This window comes from Octopus bimaculoides, chromosome 2 (assembly GCF_046866305.1).
Source record: "Octopus bimaculoides isolate indiv1 chromosome 2, ASM4686630v1, whole genome shotgun sequence".
NCBI lineage: Eukaryota > Metazoa > Mollusca > Cephalopoda > Octopoda > Octopodidae > Octopus > Octopus bimaculoides.
Window position 1 is genome coordinate 65,252,403 of NC_142929.1, and position 14,193 is coordinate 65,266,595.

Sequence of the window (14,193 nt, forward strand, 5' to 3'; positions counted from 1 at the left end):
GTTCTTGGCTTTGAGTAAAAGACAATGCAGGGGGATCAGTTAATTATGATTTTACTCAATATATTCCCTTCTCAGATGTACACACTTATTGCAGTGGTCCTTCAGTTTTTTCTAAACCCTGTAAAAGAACCAGTAGTCATCCCCTAGTTTATGAAAAAAAATACAAAAATCCTTGTATAGAACTATGCACTTCACATTTCCAGTGATGCGGTGTTTGACTGTTTTGTGCATGCTCACATGTCCAAGATAGAAAGTTTCACACTAGGGAGAGAGAGCACTGCATGAACAACAGTGCCGACCGCAGTGTTCCAGTGAAAGGTAGTGTTTCTTTTTCACTCCGTGTGTGTTGTGCTTACCTTATTGACTAATATAAAGGTAGGGTAATTTGCCTGCTGTTACAATTTTTAAGCTGCTTAATAGTTGTGATGGGTAAGAGACAAAATTTAAGACCAGAAACTAGAGCGAGGATTATTCAGCTTGGTAGGCTGAAATGGTCATATAAAGCTATTTCAAATGAAGTTGGATGCTCTAAAACAGCCATCTACAATGCTGTCCGTCTTTATAAAAGAAACTAATTATTATAAAGACCGCTCTTGACCTGGGCAACCAAGAACAACAACGGCAAGAATGGCTAGATACATTCATAGACTGTCCCTAAAAAAAATTTTAAATGACTGCTGTTGACATTTTAAAAGAAATTCGGCAAAAATATAGACTTACCATTGGAGTGTCCACCATAAAAAAACCATCTCAAAGAATTTGGACTTCTAGGAAGAGTCTCTTGCAAAAAGCCATACATTTCTTTAAACAATCGATGTGCCTGAATACAGTTTGCAAAAGAGCATTTGAATTGGAGTCCAGCAGATTGGTTGAATGTGTTGTGGTTGGACGAGTCAAAGTTCAACTTGTTTGGCAGTGATAGCAGAAAGTATGTAAGAAGGCATATAGGTGAAGAATATCATCCAGAATGCATCTGACCTACAATTAAGCAGTGGTGGAAGTGTGATGGTGTGAGGTTGCATGTCTGGAAAAGGCATCGGTCTTATAATCTGAATCAAGGGCATTGTGGATAGTAAGTCCTATCTAGAAATATTGGATAAGACTATGCTTCCATATGCCCGAAAGTATTTGGGCCGACCTTGGACTTTCCAACATGTCAATGACCCAAGACACACCTCGCACTTAGTCAGAGATTACATTAGGTCCCAGAGAGTTCAGTTGATGCAGCGGCCAGCACAGTCACCTGACCTAAATCCCATTGAAAATCTTTGGGAAAGATTGGGTTGATCTGTGCAAAGAGTAGTAAGCCAAAGAATAAGGATGATTTTTTTAACATTATTATATTAACCAAAATTGGGGAAAAATCTCAGGAACAGTGATAAATGATCTGAACAATTCTGTTTTGCAGATGCAAAGCTGTATTAAGTAATTTTGGATTCCCAACCAAATACTGATTGTGCGAGATTATTGTTTTTTGTGGATCTCAGCATAAACTTTTTAAAGCAAAAAAATGAAATTTTACAAATGATTCTTAAATTAAATGGCACTATAAATTACAATAATTAAGATTTATTTTTAATTTTAAATTAATATGTTATAGTTACACTGTAAAGTTGTATACCATATTAAAACTCGTGAAATTTTCTTTATTTTGATATACATCTTAATTCACAATTTATAACTTGAATATATATAAAATGCCATTTTAACATTAGTATATTAATGTTCTTAAATTAAACGGCGCCACTGTATATATATATATGTAGGTGTGAGAGTATGTATATATATATACATATATATATATATACATATATATATATATATATATATATATATACATACACACACGCACATGAAGGTTGAATTGTGTTGAACAAATGAAAGAAGAGTGTTCAGTACAGGTTGAGTATATAGTTTATTGAAACACTATATTTATTTTGCTACTTGAGTTTCCTGAAGACCGCAGTGACATGAAACTGCAGTCACATGATAAGAATTAAGTCTCAATAAACTATGTGTGTGTGTATGTGCATGTTAGTCTGACAAAAAGAGGTAGAGGTTACCACTTAAGGAACGTGTGAGGCATGTCTTTTCTGAATCACATGAATTCTTAAGGCTTATGTCTTGTTGCCATAGCTTTAATTAGATGAATCATTCCTTGAACAGGACATTGATTTATTACATGCAACTTTCCCTAAGGGAGGACTTGAAGTCAACATGTCAGCAATATGATTCTGGTAACTACCATTGACCTCTTAACTGTCAGGAACATCAATATCTGACCTTCTGACACGTATATTCTTCCTGTTCTCAATGTGTGTGTAAAGATGAAACAAAAACAGCAAAATATCGACATAATTATATATGATTACTAGATTTACTGTGAGCTGTTTTAAAAATTATAGTTTTTATTATTTCCTTAAAAGCGCTTGTACCAGTGTCACATAAAAAGCACCCAGCACACTCTGTATAGTGGTTAGCATTAGTTAGAAAGGGCATCCAGCAGTAGGAGCAAGCCAAATCATACTGGAACCTGGTGCAGCTCTCCTGCTTGCCAGCTCCTGTTAAACTGTCCAACCCATGGCAGCATGGAAAACAGACGTTAAAGGATGATGATGGTGATGATGATTCTCTGTAATCCAACTCATTCTATATAATCTGTCACTTATATTACATATATATTTGACCAAATGACCTTATTTTGATTGATACAGAAGTAAAGACTTGTTCCTTTACTTACCATTGATCATTCGGAAATCTATTTTGGTTGACCTTTGATCAATCTGTAATGTATACATATGTAGCCTATGTAGTTGAGGTGTTACAGTTGCATTGAAAACTCTAGATGTAGTTGTTTGTAAGTTTAGGGCAGTAGTTTAAACAGAATCATTTTGAATTTAAGTCCCATTTAGGTCAACAAAATAAATATGACTGACACTTGTGTTCTCAACCACTCTCTTCTCCTGTCCACAAGCACAATAGATTTGTGATTGCATTTTTATTAGAAATCAGTATTTATAGCTTTGGGTATCTGACATGTTATAGTGACTATCAGGTCTATGCTTAACTGCTTTTGTTACTATATTTCTGTGTGAAGGCGCGTGGTTTAGTTGTTTGGGCATTCGGCTCACAATCGTAAAGTCGTGAGTTCAATTCCCGGCGACACATTGTGTCCTTGAGCAAGACACTTTATTTCACGTTGCTCCAGTCCACTCAGCTGGCAAAAATGAGTAGTACCTGCATTTCAAAGGGCCAGCCTTGTCACACTCTGTGTCACGCTGAATCTCCCTTAGAACTATGTTAAGGGTACAAGTATCTGTGGAGTGCTCAGCCACTTGCATGTTAATTTCACGAGCAAGCTGTTCCGTTGATCGGATCAGCTGGAACCCTCGTCGTCGTAACCGACGGAGTGTTCCTTACTATATTTCTGTTGAAATACACTGCTTTTACTTCAGTTACTTTTGAAAATAAGGAAGTATTTAATGAAATGACTTTGCTATTGTGCTTGGAACATAAAGTAACATAAAATTTTGACGTAAGGTTTTTGATTTAGATCACTTTAAAGCAGGAAGTTTTTATCATAGGATCATGGATAGTCTCAGGTGGGTTGGTATCAAAAATGTTAATCTTTGTAATAACAACTCCTCTATTAACTGTGTTTGGTTAAGAATGAAATACTCATTCGATCAGAATTAGTTTGAATTATATAAATGAGCCTATTTAACAAGAGGAAATATTCATTGCTAAGGACTCATAGATATTCAATAGATGTAATTTAAAACTCCTTTTCCATTTTTTATCAATTTTACAAACAGCCTTTTAATTGTGGTTGTTCTGTTATTTGTAATTATTAGTAACCCAAATGCCTCAGGAAACAATTATTTTTTTCAAAATGCGGATAATATGACCTGCTTAACTTTCTGTGTGTTGCTTTTGTAATTACAGACACAATTTCCTAAAAATGTTTGCATTCATAAGCTGGCCTAAAATGGTTTTATGATGTGTAAGAAGTTAATGTGTGAATAGAGTTACTTATACATAGTGTCATTTACAACAGAAACACACACACATGTTTATGTATATGTATACATATATGTATGTGTGTGTTTGTATTATAGGCTGGGTGAAAAGAGTTGTATCTATACTTAATATTTTACATCTTTCTAAACTAGAAAATATAATTATTTTCAACTATGATAAATGAACTGATCTAACTTATTCATGTTAGTTTACATAAATGAAGTCCAGTGCCCAAAGAAATTAGTTGGGGTCTGCAACAACAAAAATTTTATGACATTCATAAATTTGGGTAAGTTCATATGACGAGATGAGAACCCTGATATTTAAGACCAAGCTTTTATTCAGGGAGAGAAACAAAAATTTTCTTTTTGCAGCATATGAACTTCACTAATTACTTTTAACCCTTCAGCATCCATATTACCCTGTCAAATGTAATATTTATTCCCATTGCTTTGAATTAATCATGCATTACCTTGTTGCTTCAAGATTTTGATGAAGTCATCATCATCATCATCATCGTTTAACATCCGCTTTCCATGCTAGCATGGGTTGGACGATTTGACTGAGGACTGGTGAAACCAGATGGCTACACCAGGCTCCAATCTGATTTGGCAGATATTCTACAGCTGGATGCCCTTCCTAACGCCAACCACTCAGAGAGTGTAGTATGTGCTTTTACGTGTCACCCGCACGAAGGCCAGTCAGGCGGTACTGGCAACGGCCACGCTCAAAATGGTGCATTTCATGTGTCACCCGCACGAAGGCCAGTCCAGGGGCACCGGCAACGATCTCGCTCGAAAAATTTCATGTGTCACCCGCACAAGAGCCAGCCCAGGGGCAGAATAACATTGTGGGGTAGGTGTGAAAGGCCAGCTCTGATTGATTTGAACATTGAATAGATAAAATATTTGGTCTAGATATAGCTGGTTTAAGTGCTTTAGTTTTTGTTGTTGGCACTCCGTCGAGGGTTCCAGTTGATCTGATCAACGGAACAGCCTGCTCGTGAAATTAACGTGCAAGTGGCTGAGCACTCCACAGACACGTGTACCCTTAATGTAGTTCTCAGGGATATTCAGCGTGACACAGTGTGACAAGGCTGACCCTTTGAATTACAGGCACAACAGAAACAGGAAGTAAAAGTGAGAGAAAGTTGTGGTGGAAGAGTACAGCAGGGTTCGCCACCATCCCCTGCCGGAGCCTCGTGGAGCTTTAGGTGTTTTCGCTCACAACGCCTGATCTGGGAATCGAAACCGCGAGTCCGCTGCCCTAACCACTAGGCCATTACGCCTCCACAAGTGCTTTAGTAAGTATAGTTATTTCAGAAATAGGATTAAGTTGGCTTCTGTTAGAACCCTTAGTTTCTGTTAATGATTCACTTTGCCTAATTGTTTCATCTATTTTAGTTTTATGTTATTGTTACTCCTTTAAAATTGTGTTTGTATATTTCTTAATCCAATTTGTAGGTATTTCATCTGATATTAATATCTACTCCCTAGTTTCTGATGGCTTATAAGATTATCTTCAGTTTCTGAAAAGTGTTTTAACGCTATCATCAGTCGACAATAAGAAGGAGGATCTCCTGTTGTATGAAAAAGTCCTTAGCTATATCTTCAGCAATATGATGCCTAGAAGACTCTTGTAATACCTGTTCAACCCATGAACCAACAAGTGAGTCTTATTGAGGTCTCGTGACCTACTAGAAATAGCCAAATACCCTTCAAATTCATACCTATCATCTTAAACAAGGCAGTACATACCTGTCATCTTAAACAGGATAGCATACATTAAATCTGGATATCCCTAAAAAAAATTAAGGAAAAAACAGGGAAATGGCCATGCTTGGAAAGCCTTTGATCATCAGTCTATTTGGTCAGGGCTGACCTAGATTGTACAACTATGTTAACTGAGACATAATGAAGGCGCGTGGCTTAGTGGTTAGGGCATTCGGCTCACGATCGTAAGGTCGTAAGTTCAATTCCTGGTGACGCGTTGTATACTTGAGCAAGACACTTTATTTCACATTGCTCCAGTCCACTCAGCTGGCAAAAATGAGTAGTACCTGTATTTCATATTTCAAAGGGCCGACCTTGTCACGCTGAATCTCCCTGAGAACTACGTTAGGGGTACACGTGCCTGTGGATTGCTCAGTCACTTGCACGTTAATTTCACGAGCAAGCTGTTCCGTTGATCGTATCAGCTGGGACCCTCGTCGTCGTAACCGACAGAGTGCTCCTAACTGAGACATAAAACTGAAAATGATAAATATGACAAATTGAATTGGTCATATTTACGTTCATTTGATTCGAACAAGAATGTGTATGTGGTGCCTATTGTATTTGACACATCTCAGTCACAATAGCATCATATTCCAGTGGGGTTGTTTTCATTTATAAGACTTTTTTTAATCTATCTTTTATCTTTTACTTGTTTCAGTCATTTGACTGCAGCCATACTGGAGTACTGCCTTGGAGAGTTTTAGTTGAACAAATCAACCCCAGGGATTATTTTTTTAAACTTGGTATTTATTCTATCAGTCTCTTTTGCCAAACCACTAAGTTACAGGGATGTAAACACACCAACACCAGTTGTAAAGCACTGGTGGGAGACAAACACAGACCACTGATATAAACATATATACACGACAGACTCCTGTTAGTTTCCATTTACTAAATCCTCTCACAAAGCTTCTTATTTCTTTATTACCCACAAGGGACTAAACACAGAGGGGACAAACAAGGACAGACAAAGGGATTAAGTCGATTACATTGACCCCAGTGCGTAACTGGTACTTAATTTATCGACCCCGAAAGGATGAAAGGCAAAGTCGACCTCGGCGGAATTTGAACTCAGAACGTAACGACAGACGAAATACCGCTAAGCATTTCGCCAGACGTGCTAGTGTTTCTGCCAGCTCGCCGCCTCTCACAAAGCTTCTTACCACACAGCCACACCTGTGCATATGTAATTAAAGCTAGTCATAGAGGGAAAATAGCATTATTTGACCTCTGGTCAGCTTGAATGCACCCCTCTCTCTCTCTTTCCTGTGTACTGCCTCCCCATCTATGATGCATTTGCAAATTCTCACTCTGCTCTTCTTCCTACTTCTATACTACACTCCAGCATCTACTTCTCACTTCCTCTACCTCTTTTTCTCTCACTGCCCTCTTCTCCACAGTTTCTCTACCCCCCCCCCCCTACACACACCCCTTCTCACTTAGCCCCTCTGACCTTCTCACCCAACTCATGACACCTATCTTTCCTCCAGTGACCCTCTCAAGATTCCTCTCCATCCTAGTCTTTTTTTTTTTGTCTCCTTTCCCTCACACTTTCTGTTCATATACAAACCACCTTATTATCTTTTAGCTCTATCCCTCTTCTTTTTGTCAACCCTATTGCTAGTTTCTTTTCCTCTCTTTTGTTCCCTGGCATACTCACCCATTGTCTCTTAGCTGTCTAAGATCACCATCCACTTTCTCTTCTGCTCTCCTCAGTTATAGGAGCTCAAGTGATGATTGCCTCATAACTTGCATGGCAATCATCACTAGTGTTGGTACCTCCCAAAAAGTACCCAGCACATTCTGTAAAGTGATAGGTAAAGTGGTAGGAAGGGCATCCAGCCATAAAAATCATGTTAAAGTAGATATCAGTGCATGACTCATCAGACCCTGTTAAACCATCCAACTTGTGTCAGCATGGAAACAGGACATTAAATGATGAGGATAATGGGAGGAGTTCCAGCCAATATCAGTTTATCTTTATTTTTTTTTTTTTTTTCAGGAATAGTGTATTTGAATCAATATGCTCTTCTTTTTATAAGATAAGTAGAATGTGATTTGAGGGAGATCTGGATGTTATTTCTAGCATGTTAGGTGACCACTTGGCTTGTTTACTTAGTTCAAATCCTTGAATGATGAAGTGGAAAGGTAATAGATACCACCAGTATATATATCCTTCTCCATCAAAATAAATGGTATACTTATAGCTATCTTTAGATGCCCGTCAGTAATGCAATGTTTTTGTAGTTACTAATTAGATAGTTACATCACTACATCTGATACTACATCAACGCATACTAACTCCTACTTTACTGTTAAGTTTCCATGCAACAGCCATATCTAAGTAATTTTCTTTTTATTCACATCAGACTAATAGGTCAAGTGACCATGTAGAAGCTCTCTCATTTCTATGTTTAGACTGAATTTAGTGAAAAACAGCTGTTGCTCAACCTTTGTGAGGTTTTCTATTTTTCATGCATAACCAGGCCCTTGTGACTCTGCAACTTCCTCCCCCCACCACCACTGCTTAACATGTTTTCAACGCTGACATAGATTAGACTATTGGACAGGGGCCTATGCTTGTTTTCACATCAAGCCCTACTTAATCCCTTTAGCATTCAGATTATTCTGTCTAATGTAATGCTTATTTATTCACAATGTTTTGAATTAATCATGCATTATGTTTTTTGTGTTGAGATTTTAACAATGTGTTTGTTTATCTGTCAAATGACTTTGTATGGTAAGTGTGAGAGGCTAAATATGGTCAGTCTGGGTAGAATATTTGGGTCAGATATAGCCAGTTTAAATACTCTTTTTACTCTTTTACTTGTTTCAGTCATTTGACTGTGGCCATGCTGGAGCACCACCTTTAGTTGAGCAAATCGACCCCGGGACTTATTCTTTGGATGCCTAGTACTTATTCTATCAGTCTCTTTTGCCAAACCACTAAGTTACGGGGACATAAACACACCAGCATCAGTTGTCAAGCGATGTTGGGGGGACAAACACAGACACACAAACATCATCATCGTTTAACGTCCGCTTTCCATGCTGGCATGGGTTGGACGATTTGACTGAGGACTGGTGAAACCAGATGGCAACACCAGGCTCCAATCTAATTTGGCAGAATTTCTACAGCTGGATGCCCTTCCTAACGCCAACCACTCCGGGAGTGTAGTGGGTGCTTTTACGTGTCACCTGCACGAGGGCCAGTCAGGTGGTACTGGCAACGGGCTTCTTTCAGCTTCCATCTACCAAATCCACGCACAAGGCTTTGGTCGGCCCGAAGCTATAGTAGAAGACACTTGCCCAAGGTGCCACACAGTGGGAATGAACCCGGAACCATGTAGTTGGTAAGTAAGCTACTTACCACACAGCCACACCTGCGCCTATGTTAAAGAATTATTTTGAACTCAGACATAGTTTATAAGTCTAATCTAAAATATCATTTCTCCCCCCCCCCCTCCTTTTCAAGGCAATATGGTTTATTTAGCTGCTATTTCTAATAGGCCAAGTGACTATGTAGAAACTCTCATTGTTATGCTTATACTGAATTTAATGCATTTAGTGAAAAACAGCTTTTGCTTAACCTTTGTCCAGTATTTTTTTCATGCACAACCAATTTTTAACTATTTATATGCTAAGTTGCACATTAATTGTAAAACCAACCTGAATACCAGTTTATGAAATAAATGCCACATGTTTAAACAACATTAATGATGCAGAAAAAATGTGGAGTAATGTTAAAGTTAGTATATTTATAGCACACATTTAATTATAGGCTCTTGTGCACAACTCAATCATAAGTTGTTGTTTTTTTTTCATAATATATCTGGAAATATAGTTTTTAGAATATTCTAAATTTCACATAGAGTGACCACAAGACCATGACACATCCCCCACCACTACTACCTTTGCTGTTGTTGCTCAATGTAGGGTAGGCTTTATTGGTCACTGCTATCACTACTATTATGCGAAACACCAGATAATGTCAGATGTTATATTTTGGAGACTTCCACACTCTAATAGAAGATGAAATCACTCAACTTCCTTCATGTTATAGGCAGATGCATAAAACATAAAATTGTGCATCTACTAAAATTTAATGGGAGGTAGGGTAGAGATTCCTAAGATGGAATGGTGAAAAATATTGCATTACTTGAATTAGATGGTATTTTATAGACCTGTATCCTCTCTTACAGCAAGATACCTGTTTCCATTTCTCTATCATACTTTAACCTCCCATCACCTGGTATAAAGCCACCTCCCTCAGTTGAGGGGTCTTGTCTTGCAAGTTACTTGGTAACCTCACTAGTGTTGGTGCCACATAAAAAGCACCCAGTACACTCTCTGAAGGGGCTGGTATTAGGAAGGGCCTCCAGCTGTAGCAACCATGTCAAAACAAGATAATATTTTCTCATATCTAAATATGTCTTTTACAGAATGCTGAAAATGAGCAACATTGCTTTATGAAAATGATTTATCACCATCACATGATGGCCAGACAAGGGTAGCCAAACTCATAGATGTACACACACATATATATGATGGGCTTTTTTCGGAGCCACCAACCAAATTCACTCACAAGACTTTGGTTGACCCAGGGCTATAGTAGAAAAAAAAAACATTTACCCACGGTGCCACACAGTGAAACTGAACCCAAGACCACATGATTGGAAAGCAGGTTTCTTAACTACACAGCAATGCCTGTGCCTATGTCTCATATATACTTTCATCATATTTAATATCTTAAGGTTTTATTGTTTTCATATTTAGAACATTATATAATTACAGCCTTACAGTTTCAACATGCTGGAAATAATATTTTCATTGATGTCTATAAAACCGACAGTTACACATCCTTTCATCATTAAAACCAATATTTCTTTTGAAATTAAATAATGCTATAAAAATATGTGCTAAAGTTACAGATATACATGTGAAGTGTTGAACAGTTCATACTTCCTTTAAATCATCATTTAACATCGGTTTTCCATGTTGGTAAAGGTTGGATGGTTTGACAGGAGCTGGTGAGTGAGAAGACTTCACCAAACTCCACTGTCAATTTTGGCATGGTTTCTTCAGCAAAATTCCCTTCTTAATGTAAACCACTTTACAGAGTTTACTAGGTGTTTTTTACATGGCTGTTTTTGTATATGTGGAATAGTATTATAACACATCCTTTTGATTATATATATATATATATCATCATCATCATCATCATCATCAACATTATCATCATTTAACATCTGTTGTCCATGCTGGCATAAGCAGGTCTGGAGTAGAGGGGACATGTCATTGATGAGATCATGAATGACAAAGAAAGGATCTTGACAAACTTAGCTGATTGATTGATTCACCAAACGATTAATCAAACAATCAATTAATTAATTGGTTAAATAGTTGTTGTTGTTGGCACTCCATCGCTTACGACGTCAAGGGTTCCAGTTGATCCAATCAACGGAACAGCCTGCTCGTGAAATTAACGTGCAAGTGGCTGAGCACTCCACAGACACGTGTACCCTTAACGTAGTTCTTGGGGATATTCAGCGTGACACAGTGTGACAAGGCTGACCCTTTGAATTACAGGCACAACAGAAACAGGAAGAAAGAGTGAGAGAAAGTTGTGGTGAAAGAGTACAGCAGGGTTCACCACTATCCCCTGTCGGAGCTTCGTGGAGCTTTAGGTGTTTTCGCTCAATAAACACTCACAACGCCCAATCTGGGAATTGAAACCACGAGTCCACTGCCCTAAACACTGGGCCATTGCACCTCCACGGTTAAATAGTTAATTAACTGATAAATAAAAATTTATAAAAGTGAAATAGAATTGATGTGTGTGCTTATTGCTGGCATGAATAACCATCCCAAACATGTGGAAGAGGTAGACCCAGGAAGACATGGGACAAGGTGGTGAAGCATGATCTTTGGATGCTGAAGTAATGACAAGTGACCAAGACCTTTGGCAATTTGCTGTACATGAGAAGACAGGTCAAGCTAGTGCCAGTGACACACGAAAGGCACTTATGCTGGTGACACATGTGAGGTATCCGTGCTAGGGACACACTAAAAGGCACCTATGCTGGTGACACATAAAAGGTGCCCATTACACTCTTGGAGTGGTTGGTTGATGTTAGAAAGGTCATCCAGCCATAGAAACCAAACCAAATCAGACTGGAGCCTGGTACAGCTCTCCAGCTTTACAGTCCCAGTCAAACTGTCTAACCCATACCAGCATGGAAATCAGACGTTAAATGATGATGATGATGATTATTATTTTACTCAGTTCTTTATTATCTTCAAAACAAAGTAATATATTTTGATAAAAATATGTTAACAAAAGGGTTAATGAAAGTTCTCAGGTTTTATTTATTTCTCATGAAATTTTCAGATTTCTCAGTGAATTTCCAGATTATATTTATTCATAGATTCACAAACAACAGCTGATTTCAACAGGTCATCTCTCACTGTGAGAGATATAATAAGCCAACAGATCAATGCTGCACTATATTTTTTAAGGAGAAAGTAGTAGGAGATATCTCTAATATTTGAATGCTTGTAACCCATCATCTGAGACTCTTCCTTTTACAGCTTCTGGAAGATTGTTCCAGTTGCTGATGAATTAGTGCAGAAAGATGTTCAGTGTGTGAGCATGTATCAGCATTAGATTTGGAGTAAGCATGTGCAGGCAGAAGGATGCAGATCCTCATAATATTCTTGCAATGGTAGCATAACTGACTTTGTAGTTTAGCCCTCAGGTCATCACTGATCCTGTAGACTTATAACCAAAGGTGTTTCACTCATGACAAACCTGTCTTTTTGTATACGCTTTTACTCTTTTACTAGTTTCAGTCATTTGACTGTGGCCATGCTGGAGCACCGCCTTTAGTCGTAAACACACCACCATCGGTTGTCAAGCGATGTTGAGGGGGACAAACACAGACACACAAACATACACACACACAACATATATATATATATATATATATATATATATATATATATATATATATACATATATATATACATATATACGACAGGCTTCTTTCAGTTTCCGTCTACCAAATCCACTCACAAGGCTTTGGTCAGCCCGAGGCTATAGTAGAAGACACTTGCCCAAGATGCTACGCAGTGGGAATGAACCCGGTACCATGTGGTTGATAAGCAAGCTACTTACCACACAGCCACTTCTGCACCTATATATCATATATTTACATGGCTTGAGTCAATCTAAGGTAATGGTAGAATATACTTAACCAAGGTGCAACACAGTGGGATCTAAATCAGAAAATTATGATTGAGATGCAGACTCCTTAATTATGCACCTAATATATATTTATACATATATGTATATAATAATAAATAATTTGGACAAATAAGTAGAGGTCAGTTCGTGTGTTTAAATGTTGAGTAGAGCACCTGCACAGTTTAGGTTACCTGTTGTCATCCTCAGTCATGGCACACTTTTGTTGGATATACTTCAGGAACTCTGCAGTGGCAGTTAGGGTAATAATATTAATCAATAGGAGATGGATTTGGTATTAAATCTTTATTGGGTACAACATACATTTCAACTCATCAGTCTGGGTCTTATCAGGTACATTGATACAGATATGCCTCACTAACAGATTTTTAGTGTCAGCTGACTTGTTGTTATATATTCATATGGACATATAACAACAAGTCAACTGACACTAAAAATCTGTAGTGAGGCACATATTTATCGATGTACCTGATGAAACCCAGACTGATGGGTCAAAATGTATGTTGTACCCAATAAAGATTTAATACCGAATCCATCTCCTGTTAATTAATATTATATATATATATATTAATGAATGTGCATCGCTTGTTCATTGGTAGGCTGCAATTTGATGTGGTGGAGGTGACTCTCTCAAAGTGCCAGGTGTCAAAACACTTAAAAGTCATAGACAGGTGAGATAACACATCCCAAGTGCCATTCAGGAGAGATGGACACTGATGTTTTGCAATTTTTGTGGCTTATCAACATCACGAACCTGAACCGAACTGGAGACAAATTGAATAGCCTGCCTACAACTGTATGTAAAATGGTGTAAAAGCCATCTGCTAGTATGCCTGGATAATGCATATGAAGTTTTAAAATCCAGCATTTTGAGAGGGTCATTTCCACCATGTTGAATTGCAGCCTGCCAGCAAACAAGCTGGACTTGTACATTGTATAAGTGTGTTTGATAATCTTTACAACACTAGTGCTGCTTCTAATTCCTATTTGAATATATATATATAGTAAATCCAAAAAAGAAGAACAACAAACACAAAAAACATGAGGACGTGGTACCTGTAAAGTATTAGCAGACGCTCAGGGAAAGAAAGAAAGTTGGTTTAACGTTTCGAGCAAACGCACTTCTTTGGAAAC